This window comes from Vanessa atalanta, chromosome 25, assembly GCF_905147765.1.
Source record: "Vanessa atalanta chromosome 25, ilVanAtal1.2, whole genome shotgun sequence".
Classification (NCBI taxonomy): Eukaryota; Metazoa; Arthropoda; class Insecta; order Lepidoptera; family Nymphalidae; genus Vanessa; species Vanessa atalanta.
The window spans coordinates 1,868,888-1,888,867 of record NC_061895.1 but is presented as its reverse complement, the minus strand read 5'-3'; the positions used below and the strand labels follow the sequence as shown (position 1 = coordinate 1,888,867).

Below are 19,980 nucleotides of genomic sequence, written 5' to 3'. Positions count from 1 at the left end.
CTTTGATAATTTTCTACGCACAGGAATAAGTATAGCAATTGTATCTAAAAACCCAAGTAGAATCACATGACATACAAATCTCGATTATTTTGAGAATTGGGATGTTAGTGTATTTTCCTTTCTTTATTTAACTCAAATTAAAAAAGTAGTTGCCCCTTTTTTTAACTGCCGGTACATGTCTTACACGAGTACGGTATACACATAAAAAATAGTGGTAATCTTATTATCCCGTATATAATTCTGCAACATGTGTCGGTAAATAATAATATTATATATTAAAGAAGGTACTTTTACGGATATGGATTACTACTACAACATTTGCAAGATAAATTTACTAAATATATCAAATACATAATTAAATAGAGCTAGAGCTAACTATTAATAAAAAAAAATACTGGCTTTGTCTTTGTGAACGTCAAATTTGTATTTGTATAAATACGTCAAAAATATGAGTTTCTGCTGAACAAAATTATTCTGTATTATTTTCACAAATATTTTTAGGATGGGAAATCGAAATTTTAATGGTGTTTCACATGATGAAGGCGAACAAGAATTAAATTCTGGAAATATATTACATGCAGTAAAAGGATCAAAAACTAGACAGAAAAACTGCGAGCCGTCTATAAAAAAATCTAGACACATAAGAAAGCCAAGAGCGCTTAGTAAAAATAAATCAAATCGTGCAGTTTACAGCACTATGAAACAATTGTTTGGTGATAAAATTCCTGTTATGTTAGCTTTCATAGCTTCAGAATCAGAATGTTGTTTACGGCTAGAAAGGAAGCCCATAAAGTCTAAGTCAATTCAAAACTACGACATTACAAACGTGAAATCGAGTCGGAAAGTATGTTCTTTCCCATGTACAACATACTGTCGAGAATGCCGAAAATCGTCATCGAAATGTGCTTACTGATTTAGTTTCTTTAAGCGGAATATTCAATGTATATATTAAAATTGTACTTCAATATAATTTGCCTAGCTTATTTATTTTAGGGTAAAAGTATTTGACACATGGTATCCCTACGCAGTGGCGCGCCTTTCAGCGAGAGGGAAGCGTGTCGTATGATTTTAGTGTCATGCGAGTCAAAGTTTACATGTTTTTCTCGAATTGTCATTGTTAATCCCATTAATTATCATATGCGGACTTTATTGTGATTATGTGTTATCATCTCATGTGTGCTCGAGGTGTGTGATAAGGGTAAGTTAATCGTTTATTCATTTACTCCTGTCAAACGGCGATTCTGAACTGTATTGCATTGAAATTGTATTCTTATTAGAATAATGTTTCAATGTTAAATACCACGAAGACCTCTGTTTTCTTAGACTGTTGCTGGGCTGGCGTATATCAGGTGTGATCAGAAAGTTTTTCTTGTTTTTATGAATGTCATTGGTACGCGATCCAAAGTAAATGTTTCTGTTATTTATTTAGGAAAGACCGGTTTCTAGATTTAACTTCACTTTGAGAATCCTATTAGAATCTTACATCAATAAACAGACTGTACCCGATATAAGATCAGTCATATTTATTAAAACTGAATAAATTAATAGCCTTATTCCATAGCACATAAAGCGTTTAAAATTATTTAAACCTAAATACTTGTTCAATGGATGTATTTAGAGAATATCTATAGATGATTTTATTTTAATAGGCAACAAAGAAACTTTAATTTGAGGTTAGGTCACATACCTACCCCCACTTAAAATATTCTGCATGATTAAGAAAAAACTAAATTGGCTGTTTTTGTAACACCACAAGAAAGCATATTATTTATTTAATGTTAAATTATATAATAAACGATTTATACATTTTTATATTTAGCAATACAATTATAAATTATTGAATTGTAAGACAAGATTTAATATATCCACATTGTAAGGTAATTTGATAAAAATTGGTGTATATGAAATTGTGTAGGTAGACTAATAATGAAATGATCAAGAATAATAATTATTATCGGACATGTTTTTTATCCAAAAGATAAAATTTATAGTTTGAGAATTTAAAACTTTAATTTCTAGATTTTATTTACTAGTAATATGCTTAATTAAAATAATATATTGGATTAATGTATTTCAAAAAATATTACTGCAGTGATTTATTTATGAAGTTATTTAATTGTAATTTATATGTGCTGACTATACTGAGAAGCCATACTGGCAAAACATTTTCTTAAACTATTTAGGTATGATACCATACCTTATTAAATGTCTATAATTATAAGTATGACCTTTACTTTAGATATTTTCTTGAACCATTTTTTGTTTTAAACTTTTTTGTGAACTCGATAATTACTGACAAGTGTGTGGTCACTGGTGAATTAAAAGAGCTCAAAAGGAGAATTAAAAACTGAGTAACACTAAGTTCTTCGCTTAGATTATATTTTTGCCTATAAATATATTGGAAATAAATTGTTAAAGTATATGGTAGTCGCTAAGCCAAATATGATATATATAGTAGTCAAGACTCAAAGAGTTTCCTTTATATAGGTATTTATTTATTAATAAACAATTGTTGCATACTATATAGTTTATTCTGTGTATGCTAATGATAATTCTCTGACTACAAGTACAGGTTCAATTTCCGAATAACATAATGTAATATGTATATTTCTAACTTAACAAAATCATTCTTGGCTTGATGCTGCGGTTTTAACTGATTTTTAAAATATGTTATATTCTTATTCCCAAGTTCTTCATAAGTCTACATAAGTTATTCATCCAAATATCTGTAAATAAATGCGAAAGGAACTGTGTCTGTCTGTTACTCTTTCAAGTACAAACCTCTGAACCGAAATTCATTAATACGGTATGAAGCAAGATTAAACCCCGAGGCACATACTATATATATATTTGATAATAATAATAACTGTTTATTCAGTTCAGACAAAGTTACATATAACATATATAATACATATAATATTGGCTTGTACAAATTAATCTTATTTCAATTGGGTGTAGTACTGTACTCCCCTCTAGGTTATAAAATAATCTGTAATAAGGAGTAACAGTCCCGTTCCCTTCTTTAAGTGTTTCTAATCATTTCGTACAACATGTGAACACGTTTATATGTTTTACAAAAATTATTATATATACATACATATGAGCTACTTTTTAATACCTAAGACCTGACGGCTAACCCCTAAAACGCGAACAAAGCCGCGGACGACAATTAGAAGTTATATATGACGGTCGTTATTGTAATGTTTTTTTTTTTTTTTAATTTAATAAATAAAACCATTACACAACACTATAGAATATACACAAACATTTACATAGTCCGGTGTATACATATTTAAATAGATATTAATTGCTAGAATAAATATGTTTTTGAGATTAATCGTGTATAGCGTTCGACGAAAATAATATTATTTCATAATTAACGTTATCAAATACGATGTAATTAATATAAATGGTCATATATCAGAGTTAAACAAAACATTTCAATCATTTCGCCTCGAGTTAATTGTGCTAACCGGCGTGAGTGCACTGTGCTCACGATAATTAATTGTTACGAAGCATACTTGTAATGTTTGTAAGCTCATAACAGCGGCGCAGTGTTGACCGGGTTTAATATGAAAATTGAAAAGTTTATAAAACAAATGTCTAAATTTAGTTCTTGATTTGTTGAACCGCTGGAAGTGTTCGTTTTTGTTTTTTCGCTGAGCTCAATCTGAGAAATTATGAAATGATGAAATATACAAAAGAATTTGAAGTCTTAAGAAATAACTAGTGTTCTTTTTTTTAAAAAAATAAATAAATATGATATATTGGTAAACAAAAGGCGAAGCGATTTATTCGCCTATAGACATTGTACAACGTACGGAACACGTCTTTTATATTACATGCGCTTATACAAATACGACGACGACCTCCGTGGTCGAGTAGTGTGTACACCGGTTTTCATGGGTACGCCACTCCGAGGTCCCGGGTTCGATTCCCGGCCGAGTCGATGTAGAAAAAAATCATTAGTTTTCTATGTTGTCTTGGGTCTGGGTGTTTGTGGTACCGTCGTTACTTCTGATTTCCATAACACAAGTGCTTTATCTTCTTACATTGGGATCAGAGTAATGTATGTGATGTTGTCCAATATTATTAAAAAAATACAATCTTTAAAATTAGTGGTCCAACTGGTCCAAAGTTTACAGTACACTTTAAAGATTAATATTTAATTTATATATATGTGTATATATTTTGATAAGGATTAATACTGTTAACAAACAACAACAGCTATATGTGTTCCCATTTTTTCAAACATAAAAGCGATTACTATGACTTATCTTTAAAATGCTATATGTTACCTTTTATGAGAAATATATGATCCTATAAACATTTTCGTGTATTTTATAGTATCGTCGGCGGTCGCATCGAAAGCGGCGGGACAGCTTTATCGCCAGCTATGATATAATGAAGCTTTATCTCAAATAATATAGTCATATATTATGTATATACCCTAAGGGCTTCCTGAAACTGTGAACTACCATAATGTAACAGTTGCATATCAATCGGTTTAGCAGTTTCGGGAACAATAAACTTCTAAAGACTTCATTGTCTCTGGTGTACTGACCTTGAACGTGTTAAAAAATTCATTTTTAACAATTTCCTCTTTATAATATCGTAATAATGATAAAACGGAGTCGAGAGAAACAGGAAGATATTTGATAATTTAGTTGTAATAAGCATACACAGTAAATAATTAGGAAAAACATTTTAGTATATTATATTTTGTATAAGGAAAATTGAGTTTATAATAATAAAAAATAACGATAAGCATAGGCTTATCAACATACAATACGAATATATGAATCTCAGAGCATTCGTTTTATTGGTCTTAGATATGACCATAATCAGAAACCCAGGAAATTCAAATAACACTAGATGTAGTGTTTATTGATTTCTAGGTAGGATATAAGTATAAATGTTCTTAATAAATGTTCTTTACTGTCATACTCTGTAAATAAAATGATAGAAATAATAACTATCGAGTTTCTTGTCGGTTCTAAAAGTGCTTCTATGATCCTACTTGAATAAAAAATATTTTGGACATCCGTTGGATATTCTTTACGTTGAAAGTTTGATGTATTTATGTTTTGCATACGCGAGTGCTGGTGCCTGGTCCAAAAAAAAAATCAAACATTTGTTTTTTATGTCTGTACTTCAATATATTATAATGTTTTATTTACTCTTATTGTTCCCTGGTCGGGTAGTTATAAATAAATTATATGCCAAATATTTTAATTGAATACCTCTATTTAAGAATGCAATGAGGTATTTATAAATATAAATATGTAAATATATACTTTAATAGTACATAAGGAACTTTCTTTTAGGAATGACGCTAATGTACTTCTTCACTTATATAAAGTGCTTACATCATAACAGTTCGCAGTGATCGCAGTTTTACAGTTCGCAAAGATCTTTGAATCGCTGACAGCGCGTGTGGAGAGTAAATCGTCGTTTCTCGTGTTTCCTGGCGGGCGAATTTTTGCAAAACGATTAAGGATATATCTATTAAAATATGGAATGTTAAATTTATAAAAATGTCTACTCACAATTAAGTCTACACCGGGTTAAAAAAATATATTCATTTAAATTGTAGTTTAACGAAACGAACTTAGAGTTTCTGATATAATTGTGTTTTAAGGATTGTCATAAAACTACTACATATATATACTAGTTAGCCTGTTAATTATCGTTTAATAATAAACGATGTACAAGGGCCAGTCGCTTGTTGTAAGAGAATAATTAATTCTTAGTAGGTATTGTCTCGTTCATGCGACATCGCGGTGACCTTGTCAATAATTTTCTTTAACGTTTGATAAACTACTTGAAATGCTTTATATGAATATATCCTAGATATATTTGTTTGTGTGTCAAATATATACATTTGAAATTATTATTAATATTATCAAGAGTCTACTTACATTGAAAAAGCGTTCCATGTTCGATAAATATTACTTAGTTATAAAATTATAAAGCTCAGAAAAGTCCATACCGCTGTTTTCCTTGAAATCTCGTGTATCTATTTATTTTGACTATTGAACATAGCGTAAGTTTCATTTTCGATACCAAGACTAGAAAAATAATGATTTAAGGTTTTTACGTTTATTGTAATAAATACTGTACTTGGAAATAGAAATTGTTTCGTATAAAACTTGTGAACCATGGAAGATAGACATTCAATAAAATATTCGTAAAGAAACTGGTTGTGTTTGAGACAAATGTAATGATGAAATTGCGAACCCTAGTTTTTTTTTTACTTTCTCAAGACCGGTGTCTTTGGAGGCTTCGCCTGCACCCTCCTCAAGTACATGCATATATATCTCCTATAAGATTATGAAGACAAAAAGACAAGATGACCCAGTGGTTAGAGCATGTGAATCTTAACCGAAAGTTTTAAAGGCCAAATTTAGGAAAGCACTTCATGTCGAGTGAAGAAAAACCTCGAGAGGAAAACTACATGTGTCAAATGTCATTGGAGCAGCCTGTTGGAGTAAGCTCCAAGCCTTCTCCTCAAATAGGAAAGGAAGTGCTAGTCTCTAAAAAATCCAATGCTGGTCATTGGAAAGTTTACAGATTGTTCCTTTACCTTTTTTACTTGTCTCTATATGTTACGACATATAGAATAAATGTTTAAATGATTTTATAATGTGTTATGCGGTGTCATTTTAAATTTAAAATAACGGACCGTAGTAACCATATTAGAATATATATCAATTTGTTTATTTTTTTATGGATCTAAATGTATTACACGATCCAAATCAGAAGAGAAACGACTGGTCGTGACGTCGTAGTTGTAAGCGTTATATAATTTGGTACTCTTACGACTATGAATGAGCGAGTGTAATGCTTCTATTTATTTATTTATATTTTGGAAACAAACAGTGCTATTAATAATTATAAATGTTGTACATAATTAATCCTTAAACCAAAACAGTTTCCTATGACAATTAATACATAAATAACTTTCAGAGTGTAGAAAGCATATTAATAATTACTATTATAAATTATCATTATAAATATTAAAATTAAAACTTTAAATTAAAAATTATTGCAATATATAGTTAGGTATGTTAAATATCATTTAGATTAATTCAATAAATATTTTACAGAAGATTTAAATTGAATAAAGATTTTGATTTCTTTTCTTTAATGATACAGGTACCCCTGATGATAAATGGTCACCACCACATTGGTGGTCCTTAGATTGCCAACGCTGTTTGTGGCGCCAACCTTGGGAACTAAGATGTTAAGTCTCTTTTGCCTGTAGGTAACTCACTCTTCAAACTGGAACTCAACAATACGTAACATTGCTACTTGCTGGTAGAAATTGTGATGAGCGTGCGGTACCTACCCAGGAGGGCTTGCACAACATCATACCACCAAGTGAATTGTTTGGATGTAACTTGTTTAAATTTGTCCGGCATTTGACACACAACAGGCCACGTTAAATAGAAAGCCGCAAATAGTCATGTAGTTCGCTGGAAATTTAATCTCAGCTTGAAAAGATTTAGAGTTTATTCAAGCTACCGCTCCGCTGCGGTTTGAAGGATATTTGTGCATTTGGCAGAATTTTACGATGTTTTTCTTCCGAATACGATATTATTTACAAACATATACGTGAAAACTGAGTGGCGTTTGTTGAGAATTAAACCAGCCTTTATTGAAAATCAACGTGCTATACTAATACATCTCAGATAGCATCCTATTATATTATATTCTCAACAACATTAACAGCCTTTAAATTTCAGGGCTAAGGCCACCTCTCCCTTTGAGGAGAAGGTTTGGAGTATATTCCACCATGGTGCTCCAATGCGGGTTGTTGGATACACATTTAGCAGAATTTCCTCACTATGTTTTTCTTCTTCGCCGAGCATGAGATGAATTATAAACACTAAGTAAGCACATGAAAATTCAGTGATGCTTGCCTGGGCTTGAACCCGCAATCATCGGTTAAGATACACGCGTTCTAACCACTGGGTCATTCTATTCTCGCTCGGAACAAAATTTATAAACGCGGCATCACCTGCGTTTGTAATTGGGGTTCAGGTGTTAGATACCTGATGACCTTTCTGTATCACTGACAACGTGTCCACAAAACTACATGATGATCCATTGAGTAATTCAAGTGTAACACCACTACCAATCCGTGGTAAATATTAATTACAAGTTGTCGCCCGCTGCTTCGCTTGCATTTTAGGGGTTGGAAAGAAATTCACAAAATTTGGTTTAGTGGTTTGGCCGTGTAAGTCGCATTTATAATAATAGTATATATACATTTCTTCTATGTTTCTAAACTTGGAACGTTTGCAACAAATTGCCGTTAAACGACGAAGACGCCTTATTGTAGTTATTGTACATACGTCTATTGTGATACCGACCAGGTGTATTTCTTTTATGAACGTGAGTACAATATGCGAGTCTATACATTGTCCTATTTATCTCACAGTTATACTTTATATACGAACCTTCAGATCAGAGGTCGGCGATTAATTTCAAGTGAGATCCGAGTAACAGCAGAGTTCTAATCGAAAAACCCAAAGTATTAATGAGAATGTTGTCCACTGATTACCGAAACCAGCTTAAGGATTTGCGGTTATTATTGTAGCGATCTTTACTTCCCAGGTTAACTGAGTACATACTTATATAGGATGTTATCTACCCATTCGATTGCTAGAGCATCGTTCTAACATATAAGATCGCCTAATGTGCCTTCAGTGCCTTGTTCGGATGAGATTCAAAGTAACAAAATGAATGCTTCCTTGCACCTCACAAAGGCTTTACGCGAAATTTTCTGATTACTATTACACTCCGACAGTCCTCAATATAACGCGTCCGACACGCGTTATATTGAGGAGACAATAGCTAAAATGACGAGAATTCTAATTAAGAAAAATAACATTTTTAATTCAAATCGTTCACAAAACTATGAAATTCACGCGTTACTAAATTGCGAACGCAGTTCTTAAAAACTTTGAAACGCGCTTCATCTTTTGATATAAGTTTTATTTATATAGGTTTAGTAGTGATTTTTCAGTAAGGCGTACAATAAAAACGTCTATTTGATAAGTAAAGACGTAATTGATTAGTAAAGATATATTGATATTATGATAGTAATAGAAGTTTCGTAGAAAAATCAACTTTAAATTTTGAATGAATATTTCGTTTTATCTTGTACACGTTAAACGATTCCGTCCCGACTTCGTGTGGGTAAAATGCATACTTCCACCTTCCACCTCCTCGCCTGACATTGAAATTTCCAAAAGTACTACTACATTTTTCAGTCATTAAACAATACCAAATACAAACCACTATGTCCCTGGGTTTTAAATCGGTAATATTATCGAAATTATTCATTTAAATTACATGCTATAAAGGGCCACATTGATTTATATTAAATGTACAATGTATTTATGCTGTAAAGGGCTATATTGATTTATATTAAATGTAAAATGTATTTAAGGTACTTAATTGGATAAGGATTAATGCTGTATTGCTTAAAAAAATGGTTATTTGGGTTATCACTAAGAGTTAGACATCGAGGACTTTTTTGGTGACTTTTTAAGATTTACAATACTGTATTCATCCAGCGTTTGCAATGTAAGCGAAAAAAAATTGTTCATTTACGACATCACATTAGAGACCTAAAATTATCAGTGTTTCTCTACTATACTATGCTTGTATTATACATATAAAACTTCCTCTTGAATCAGTATATCTATTAAAAAAAAAACGTTTTAAATGAATGCCATAGTTATAGTTACGGTATAGAATAAAGTACCTACGCGTCTTATTAAATCGAGAGATTCCTCGTAAAGATGAAAATCTGGCAACTTTGTTTAAAATATTACATTTGTGAATTATATTAAAGAAATAGCAGTTGTCTACTAACATTACCAAGAATTTAAAAATCCCAGGACATATATGCAAAAGTGAAATAATTTTGGAAATGAATACGTCAAGATCATTGATCATTGGGCACAGATGAATTTGAGGCCCCTTTGCTAGATATTTACTAAAATTATTATTCTATAATCTACCATGTAGAAATAATTTGTTTATAGCCAGGCATTAAGCTTAGTTTCAAATAAACGGTGCAGTAATTTTTGTCTTTCTTTTAAATTCTCAAGAATCTGATTAATGGTAAAAAAATATACATAGTAGTCAACGTTTGAGAGAAATTGTTTGTTTTTCGGGGCCTCCTCAGGATGAGGGCCCTGGGCACGTGACCCGTCTGCCCTTATGGCAAAGACGGTAATGATTCATCATAAAACAAATACAGTGTAAACTCTATATAACGACACTCAAGGAACTGTGTCTATTTTGACGTTATAGAGAGTTGTCGATAAATGGAGAGAAAAAAATATCTGTATTAGAAAAAGAAAAAGTTTATTTCAGACTAGTGTTATTAATTAAATAAAAAACATTTCTTATTTAAACGCTATTGCGTATAGTCTAATGTTTTCGTCTAACGTCTTTTGCTGGACCAGTAATTTTGTTGTATTTTTTTACTTCAATATATATATAGACATCTTGGTGATAACAAAGTACTTTTTCAATAATTTTGCTGCTTCCAGAGCGGATTTCTTAGAAAGTTCGGTGTGTATGATACCTGTAATGAGGTATCCGTATCCTTTTAGTATGCAACATAGTTGGTGTTTTTATATCAGGGTGTTAAGGGCGATATTTTAAATACAAGCGATAATATCATAGTGATAAATAAGTATACTTTTATTGTAGTGATAAAATAAACACATTGTAACGTATAACTATTGTTTAAATATTGTATTAGATATATTAATTTATTTAAATGTATATTGCAATACCGTATCCAGCTTATTATATACAGAAATTTATTCTACTATGTCGTTCATAGGACAATAAGACAAACTACTTGAAGTTATCATATTAGTGACACTAGTTTGCGCAGGTAATATTAGTGTACAAACATAGATGGACTTTATCCCTAATGCACATTGTCCGATGGGCCGGAATGTTGACACGGCTGTAAAGTGACCGCAAATGACCAATGGCCTTACGTTTCTCCGCACTTTCCGAGGTATGATAGTGTAACGCTACCAAATTCACCGGCCTGCTGCTGCAACGAGCTCACCTGATGGAAAGTGACTACCATGGACGTCTGCAACACCGGGGGGCTTACAGATGCGTTGCCGGCCTTTAAGGAAGGAGTACGCTCTTTTCTTGAAGGTTCCCAAGTCGTATCGGTATATTGATTCCGGGTTCGACCCGGTCTTTGAACCTTGGAAACTGCAGCCATTAATTAAATTATAATTAGCTACTAGAACAATGAAGCAATCATATTATTATACTAGGTAGGTTTTTATATTGTTTTTATTTTTATATACTTAAGACCCAAATATACGTAAGTAATATGTGTTTTTATATAATAATATACTTATTAAATAATTTTAATTTTGTTTATGAATTATTTTTTTCCTTATGATTCCCGTTTGTAGATTTACTGGCCACCGTGCCTTCTGTTTATTTATTCTTTACGAGCCGAGAGCAGCAGCCATATAATATCAAACGGCAAAACGTAAATGTTTATTAAATATTTCGACAAACGGAAGATTCGTTTGTGATAATTCTGTAGTGTTATATTATTTTGCGTCATTTCATATAATCGTCATTAGGCAATGGAAAGGAAGAATCACTGAAGCGCCAAAATTACACTTTTGGGAAATGAGTTTTACTGACTTGACTTTAAACCTAATTTCCCATAAGTATCAATTTGGCGCTTTTGTCTTTCTTCCTTTCCACTGACATACAATTTTCAATTTAAGTAAATGTGCATAGAACTGGTACCTAATATTTACAACGTAATAGTTTTTTTTTAAACTAACTGATGAGGTAATATGCATGTTTTTGTTGTCATTTTGTAGACATCTTTACCTTTAAATAGCATAAAATATCGCTAATTATTTCGTCGGTATATTTGTTCGCAAAATTTTGCTACAATTTCGATATTGACGCAGTTTGTGTTTATAATTCATTTGTAACAGGCTTAGAACTTACGAAGGCTATAATATAATTCGTATATGAGAACTAGCCAAGTCAGACCTTAGGCAACAATATATTACCCCAAGTTATAAGAAGAAATTATATTTTATGTAGTTATAAGTAAATTTCAGGAAGGACTATTTAACTTGGCACAAATTTAGATCTCACTTCTTTTGTCTTTGAAGACAACAACCAAGGTATATATCATAATATTTAACTTGGCTCTCATTTTTACATTTATGTTTTTGATGGGATATCACTACTTTTTGTATATAAATTATTAGTAGGTACTTATTAATAACAAAATTAATACCAAATGGTTTTTGTTAAACTATTCTATTTTCTTATGTTTACGGGGTATAATTGTCTTTTTTTTGATACGTTCTTATTTTTCTTGTAGGTACCTCTGAAATGTTCGAGTGAATTGCCATTCAGTGTCCGGATTTTTTTTTACGCGTATTCTGTTTATACTTAATTTGGCCAAGTAGGGGTGGTATAACGAGCGCAGACGGTTGTACTCTACAAAAGAGCTCTCTTGTGTCTTGATTTGACTTGGACCTAAATTGCTAAGATGTACTCCATCTAAGTTTTTAACTCTAGAGAGGCCAACGTAAGCCTGCTCTTTACTTAATATAGAGGAGCCTATGTCGAAAAGAGCACCGTCAAGGCGAAGGCCTTGTGATTTGTGTATAGTAGTAGAATATGCTAAGCAAATAGAGAATAGTTTCCTTTGAACATATATGTACATTACTTAATATCTGTAATTTGGTTTTAACTTCTAGTTCGCAAATTAAATTATGTTTAAATTGAATTGTTATTTTACGTGCGCTATTGCTGTTGTCGACGTTTCCAATGTACCTTCTCTATTTTTCCATTGAACCCATTCACCAGTCCTTTGCTGACATCAGCATGCTTGCTCGATACTGTTCTTCCAAGCAATAAGGATCCCCGTTTGTAGCGCTAGAGTACAAACTTAAATCATTCCTGTTACGATATACATACTCTACTACAGTCTCACGAAACCTATTTTATTGTTGTATACTAGTATACTCAAAAAAAAAAAAATTCAGTCGAATAGACTAGGCAGCTTCCATCGGAAGGCATTGAAATAATTCTTATGAGCGCGGTTGCCACTCGCTCAGACACGTCCGCGTTAAGGTTTAATCGCAACGCTCCTATCCCGCTGTTCCGGCGTCGCGTCGCGCGCCGTGTCCCGAAATGCATATTATGATTATTTTTTTAAGTATAATGATTTTGCACCATTGATGTGCGCTAAATGCTAGTTAATAACGTAATAAATACCAAAGACAGCTATACTAATAAGTAATAAAACGGAAATATTTGGATTTAAAAAACTTAAGGGTGGTATTCCACTTGTTATATATTCACGTGAAGACCTTAAAATCCACATTAAGACCGGCTGTCATAAGTTTTGATTGCTGGTTCTTACATCATTTTTTTTATTACAGTTATTACAGGAACTAAGTATATAAGTGTTCCTATAGACCCAATAAAATGAAAAATTATAATAAAATGATAAAAAATTACCAGTTTCAGATTTTTTCCTTTATATTGGCCTAATTATCTACCTGCATGCCAAATTTCAACTTTCTAGGTCACCTGGAAGTAGGATATAGTTTTGATCTATAGGTCAGTCAGTGATAAAAATGACGATTTTTAGACGTTAATATCTAAATAACCATTTGAGATGCGCTTATGAAATTTGGAACACATATGTATCTCGCAAGTCTCAATATATGAGCCAAATTTGACACATTTATGTCAAATAGTTTTTGAGTTATGAGGAGGTCAAAAGTGGCCCCAAATGGTTCGTGTAATATTACACACGGTGCTGCACGCCAGTTCTGCTATACTAGAACTTGGCTGACACGCTACCGCGTGTCTAGATATTAATATAATAATATTAAAGAAATAACTTTTGCGATTAAAAAAGACAACGCATTCTCGTCTTACGATGGTATTGTTATAGGTACTTATATACTTTCTATAGACAAAGGTGTTCAGCTTTATAATGTTTGGTGATGATAATGTCCTCCTGCCCGATTTCGGCCTCAGCGGCTGTTCTCAAGCCAACGGCGATAACCGGAAAGACAGTCACAGGATATTTACCCTTTTTGGACATTCTGAGGCTAAATCGTATTACTACCTCTACTCCGGATTTGAAACCAAAATCTCGGGATCTGCGGCCTGATATGTTATCTAATAAACCAACACCATAGTCTGAATGTTAACCACCTAAATAAGGCATTAATTTTGATATACCCCTTCGTTAACCACCCTATATACAATCATAAAAATTTGATTAATTGTAATTTGTTTATATGTTTACACTAACTATAATATTAGTACCTTTATCCGCTTAATAAGTGAGAATCTTGAACATCATCATCGACGGAAGGTGATTATTAAAATGAAATAGAGTTGTCGAATGTGTTTATTAAACACTTTTTAAAACTAGACGTTTTCATTGTGATGCGTAATTCAAATAGCACAAAGTGTGCGCCGTGTTTACATGCACTTGTTACAAACTACAATGACACAAAAACATAAAAGACGCGAAAAGTAAAATAAACAGAGCTGAAAAAAGCAAGGCTGTTCCAACCATCATTCATTTCAGGCAAATTTCCATGTGGATCATGAAATTCCGAGGTGGGAGCTTCAGTTCACGGTTGGCTACCCAATGGGAAAAATGTGAACAGTGTGTGACATTATATATATTGTGATAATATTTACGGAGACAAGCGAATTTGATCCTTAAGTCAATAAAGAGTGCTCTAAAAATAAATGACATATTGCGAAACTTCCGAAGGTCCATATATTCCAAGTTACGTTTCTTCGACAAAGTTACATCATATTATTAGACAGAGGGATATATATATACTTTTTAATGATTAATAAGTCGTTTTATATACAAATTATGCGTTTTTAAGTGACGAAACATGATTAAAATCTAAGGGTTGCTCTTCAGAACGAGAAATCTTTGCACGAAAACTGTCTCATGGAACTCCTACGATCTGAAACTTAAATCAACCATTTCCTATTTTAAGCGGTATGTAGGTATTATTCGGCAAATACATCATACTACCCTAAGATACTTCCAGGGTAGAAAGCATAACTTACCATACAATTGACAGAACACTGGTGTTTACGCAAAGTGTTTTGCCACGTAATCTCATGACTGGCGAATCCAAGTAACTCAATAAATTTATATTAAACAGACAGCTCTTTTAACAAAAATTCATATTTGAGCAGGCCTTCAAAAATACAATATTACCTACATTTGAAGGCCACGAATCATTCTCACTCGTCAAGCATATAAAGCGTTCCAAAATTCTCGTACCAAGTCTTTCTTTTTACTCTTAAATAAACAAGAAACATTCTTGGCAATAATTATTTTGTTAACAAAAGGTATTAAAAAAAAAAATTTACGAAAATCTTTCTAGTTCATGTAAGTCTTAAACCTAATACATACTTATTAACGCCACTCGTTTATAATTTATGGTATTATAAATAACCTTGTTTAATAATTGGACTATCTAAAGTAGAAATATTTTTTCAATCCTCGCTGTTAGATCCGGAATTTAAACAAACTTAAATTTTCTTCTTGTGATCCTTCATCTAGTTCAGTCTAGTTAATGATCTTTAATACGGGCTTCGACCAAAACGTTCACTGATCTTTTAATGTACTTAACACACCTCTGGGGTGAATCGAAAACATATAATCGCAGTTACATAAATAATAAAAAACTAAATGTGCGTCTCGGGACGTCTGACAGAAGTGTTACCTTAAACTAATCAAAGTTGAACTATTTAATACAGAAATTGTTTAACCTCAAATAAGCTTAGGTTAATATTTAAATTTTATTTATATTAATATAATAATGATATAATATGAAATTCAATGGTGGAAGGGCTTTGTGCAAGCCCAAGCTGGGTAGGTACCACCCACTCATCAGATATTCTACCGCCAAACAGCAGTACTCAGTATTGTTGTGTTCCGTTTTGAAGGATGAGTGAGCCAGTGTAACCAGGCACAAGGTAGCCAGACAGACTGGTGCCGTAACGCGTTACGTTACGAAGAAATTTACCCCCCTATAAGAAATTTTCACTTCTTAAAAAAAAGAACAGATTTTATTTCTAGTAGAAGCCAATTTAGTGTTGACATTATATTTTATGCTTAGTATAATCCATAACAATGTTTGGTAAAAAACCCTACCCACATACATAGACACATTAGCAGCCTGTAAAGGCTTCCTCTCCCTTTGAGAAGAAGGTTTGAAGCATATTCCACCACGCTCCTCCAATGCGGGTTGGTGGATACACATGTGGCATCATTTCGTTGAAATTAGATACATGCAGGTTTCCTCGCGATATTTTAATTCACCGCCGAACATGAGATGAATTATAAAAATAAATTAGGCACATGAAAATTCAGTGTTGCCTGGGCTTGAACCCGTAATCATCGGTTAAGATTCACGCGGCTCAAAACATATCCGCGGACTAAAACTCTGAAATCTAAATCAGCAGTTTAGGCGAATATTATTCAAGTGCGAAAACTCACACATTGAATTTAATCACTTCTTCATATTAAATGTAAGTAAAGAAAATTGACCGTTTGTTCTGATTATTTAATAAAAAATTATATTAAATATAATTTACTAAAAATACAAAGAAAAATAACAATAATTTTAAATTATGTTACAATTGACTCATTCAAAAGAAAGTGAAGTCATTTGAATTTTCCTTTCAAAGTTATAAATAAATGCATCGTTAACCTTTGTAAATAAAATTAGCAAAAGGAACAAATAGGTCAGTGGGCTTTTAAAGGTACACGGTCCAAAGGACTATTCTATATGTGTCGGGCCCACCTTGCCTGATTAGACTTATACGCATCCACTTCACATATCGATTGGCCTGTATCTAACGAGCGGGAAAAAGTTAGTGTCAGATAATACCTGTCATCTAATGGCCGGTTTGCTGGCTGACAAATAATATATAGAAACTCTGTGGTCTGAAATTCCATAGTAATAATTTATTTGTCGCGTATTTTTTTATAAGAAAAATAATTATACTATGAATTGCACATAAATATGTTTAGTTTTAATTTGTGAATTCAGACGGTGTGTATAATTTAGTTAGGTCGTAAATGATTTATCAAAATTATAAATTATGGAATTTTCAATTGAATAATTCTATATTTTTATTTTTAATATGTAATGTTGGTCTCAAATTAATGTAAAGTTAGTTAAACTTTGTTAATAAACAATATTGTAACGTCCAATTTATTCATCAAATTGAGAGAGACTAATAAGCGAGCAAACTCAATTAGCTATCGTATACTCACCGTAAACGCCGCAATCTGGGTTTACAGCTTTACTTTTATTTATATTTCATTCGTATTATATGTTAAATATTTGATAAATATCCATACGCGATTACTTTAATAATAAACGTATCATAAGAAACTATTACACCATTTAAATATATTATAGTCTTATGATATTAAATTGAGGATCAAAATTGCTCGATATGAAGTATTAGGAGTATAATTTCAGATGGTTATAAGTAAAAATCGAAAATTATGTTACTGTGCGTGTTTCCTTGCGTTGGTGCTCAGTTACTATCTAATAGACATCCGCCGAGTGTGTTATAAGCTATTGTTGCATTTGTTCTACTTCGTATGCGATATGCTCAAACTTCTGATGAAGTTAGTTGAGCTGTACTGAGAGGATGGAGCAATCTTGAGCGTTGGTAAGTTTTAGTAAGATTGTCTATTGTTGAAGTTCTGAGTTCAAAAAAATTCAAAAATTATTTACCCCTATTTAAGAATTGTTATATGTTGGTATTCTTTACAAATCAAGGTACTCATCGAGTACTGCAAAAAAGTATTTTCTTGAAATTTTCATTTTGAAGGAAGGTAGTTACCGGGCAGCGGACGTATACCATCTTACTTCCCTTTGTTGGCGGCGCATTGACGGTTGTTATAATAGTAGATATTTTCATCTAAGTAAATATATATTTAACGTTTGTTTTTACCATTAGGCTTAGGGTAGGCTTGTTATAAATATTTGAGCAGTTGACTAGTCCCCTGAGAGAGGCCGCTTTTGCCGAAATCGTTCAGGTGAATCATGAATACTTTGGAAGCCTTTATAATTTATGAGAAGTATTTTAAATGTTGACCTTGAATAGTGAGTATAATTTCATACTTGTGTTTCAATAATTCAGCTACTCGTACTCTTCAAACCCAGGCCAGTAAAAACTTATTGGGGATTGTCTGTGGGAACTGGAAATCGGAATTACATAGGTACACCCCCGTGCAACGAAAAGTACACAAAGCCTGCTTCTGAAATATATCTGGTCGTGTCGGATTAGCTATAGGATTATGAGAGTCATGAAAGTCATGTATAATGCACTTGTGTTCGCACACACATAATTGTGCACTATATTTTCCACTCAGATAGTTTAATCTCCATTGAGTGCCATGGCCGAAATCGGTTAACAGGGACACCATAATCTTTACCATGCGATATTAAATTCGCTATATTAATTCTTAAACACGCAAAGTTTTTATTGTAACTTTATATTTATTTTTTGAGGTTTATAATTGTTATGTTTGTACTAAACCTTAAGCTGTATCTTTTGTCTAAGTTTGAAGTTTTTATTATTAATTTAAGAGTTTATTTTTTTTTTTGTAATTCAATCGTGCTGTAAATACCTGTAGTGGTGTATCACACTGCACTGGTCCGTGTATATTTGGTTGCATTGTTTTTATGAATATGCCGATGGTGTTTCGAATAAATAAATAAAAAGTTTATTCGCTAAAACCACACACACACACACACATACCACGTATAAATGTAGGAAGAGAAAAGATTAATTTAGACAAAATTTATATTCAATTACATGCATTTTAGAGAGGAGAGGTAGAATGAGGTCAGCTTTGAGTTACTTCTCAGTTCATCCATGCACAATTTTTTTGTGCTTACATTGCAAAAGCTGGCTGAACCCAACGAGATAGATCAATATAATGTAGTACAGTATTGTACACCTTATAAAGATCTTCAAAAGTTCGGAAACGTATATGTCTATCTCTTGGGAATAACCCACAATAACCATTTTTTATCCCTTACTTTTTACGAGAAATAATGGCTTATTTTCGAAGCGATTTTAAGCAATACAACATTAATCCTTATCCAAATAAGTACCTTAAATACATTAAGAATTTAATATAGATAAATATGGCCCTTTACAGCGTATAACTTCAAGTAATATTTTCGAAGATACCTATTACAGATTTAAAACGCAGACACATAGCCGTTATCATTTTCAAATGACTTAAAAGCTGTAAACATTGTACATAAAGAAGTACTGTAGTATTTTCAATTTTATTTCGTTTAATTATGTTTAACTTAATTCATAATTGTTTAAGATTTCCCTTAGTATACGTTTATTGATCTCATTAATTGTATAATGTTACCATTTTGATTTTATATATGTTAGTCTTTTTTTAATTTTAATAATTGTGTAATTAGTATAATTGGAAACTTAGCTGATGTGTGTAATATTGTGTGTTTTTATGCCATAAGTGTCATCTCATTATTTGTTTCCCTAAAATAAAATAAAAATATAAAGGAATGCAACCGTGCGAAGCCGGAGCGGGTCGCTAGTAAGTAATATAATAAGTTACAAGTGACTAGCGACACGCCCGACTTCGCACGGATGTAATTAATAATAAAGAAAATGGGAAGTGAGTTTAGCAAGAAAATATCAAGAAGGTTTATTTGATTTATAACATTTTTTTAAATCAAAAATATGATTAATCAAATAAAAATGTTTAGAGTCGTAATTTATTGTGAAACAGATCAAAGTGTGCTTATAGATTTAAATTTGGCTAATTTTACCAATTCTCCGAACAATAATTACACAGCATCGTTTTTTTGG

At 32.0% G+C, this 19,980-nt stretch overlaps 1 protein-coding gene across 1 annotated transcript in view; it reads left to right on the top strand.

Moving 5' to 3' along the window:
• Positions 1-1,037: 1,037 nt before the first annotated feature.
• LOC125073685 (inositol 1,4,5-trisphosphate receptor) overlaps positions 1,038-19,980 on the top strand; it is a 68,893-nt gene continuing 49,950 nt past the window's right edge. Inside the window, exon 1 of the mRNA XM_047684643.1 lies at positions 1,038-1,198. The gene's annotated coding sequence lies outside the window, so the exon portion shown is untranslated. The remainder of the gene's footprint in view (positions 1,199-19,980) is intronic.